Genomic DNA, 1,218 nt, shown 5'->3' on the forward strand with positions numbered 1-1,218 from the left:
GGTAAATCCATAGAGACAGAAAATAGATTAGTGGTTGCCTGAAGGACAAGGGAGAATGGGAAGTGACTGCTAATGGATATTGGGTTTCTTTTTGGGGTGATGAAATGTTCTAAAATTAGATAGTGCTGATGGTTGCACAACTCTGCCAATATACTAAAATCCATACAATTGTACACCTTACAAGTGTAAATTTTATAGTGTTTGAATTGTTTCTCAACAAAGCAGTTATTTAAAACAGTAGTTACTGTATTTATCAGTTTCCTAAGTCTGCTGTAACAAAGCACCAAAAAACGGTGGCTTAAAACAACAGCAGCTTATTGTCTCACAGTTCTGGAGGCTGGCAGCCCCAAGCCATGGTGTCGGCAGGCCATGCTCTCTCTGGAGGCCCCAGGGGAGAATCCTTTCTGGCCTCTTCCCAGCTTCTGGTGTTTGTCGACAATCCTTGGCACCCCTTGGCTTGTAGATGCATCACTTCAGTCACACGGCCGTCTTCTTGGGTTTCTTCTCATCATCTTCCCTCTGTGCGTGTCTGTCTCTGTATCCGAATGTCCCCTTTTTCTAAGGACACTGTCATATCAGATTAGGGCCCACCCGAATGACCTCAAGACTGGGCTAAATCTACAAAGGCTCTATTTCCAAATAAGGTCACATGCACAGGTATCCAGGGTTAAGACTTCAATATATTTTGGGGGAGGATACAATCTAAGTCATGACACTATGTTTGTAAATGCTTTTAATAAAGGGACTGTATCTACCTAGCAGAGGAGAGAGGCTACATGCAGAGGAAATTGTCCCCTACAGTGTGATACACTCAGAAAAGGGACTTGGGACTATGCAAAGTTCAGGATAAAGGGGACCTTTCCTCTGGGAATCAGGGGAGGCTTCCTGGAGGAGACGTTTGAGTTGGGCCTATTGTCAGGTGATTATGGAATTTGTTGTCTGAACCAGGATATTTTTGAGAGTAAAAGAGGGCATTATTAATAATCACCCCAAGATAACAGGTGTTAACCAGGACTGAGGCAGGTCAGTCAGATTCTGTGGTCATCTTGCTCTTGAGAGATGGTATGAATTTGAATATGCATTGGGAAGAGTGGCAGTAAGAGTATATCAGATGGAGGGAATAGCACCAAGCATCTGCAAAGGCTCAGAGGTGGGAAACCACCAGATGCATGCTGGGAAGTACTGAGCCTGAAGGGAGTTTGAGAGGCTGGGAAGAGC

This window comes from Hipposideros armiger, unplaced genomic scaffold, assembly GCF_001890085.2.
Source record: "Hipposideros armiger isolate ML-2016 unplaced genomic scaffold, ASM189008v1 scaffold_96, whole genome shotgun sequence".
Taxonomy (NCBI): Eukaryota; Metazoa; Chordata; class Mammalia; order Chiroptera; family Hipposideridae; genus Hipposideros; species Hipposideros armiger.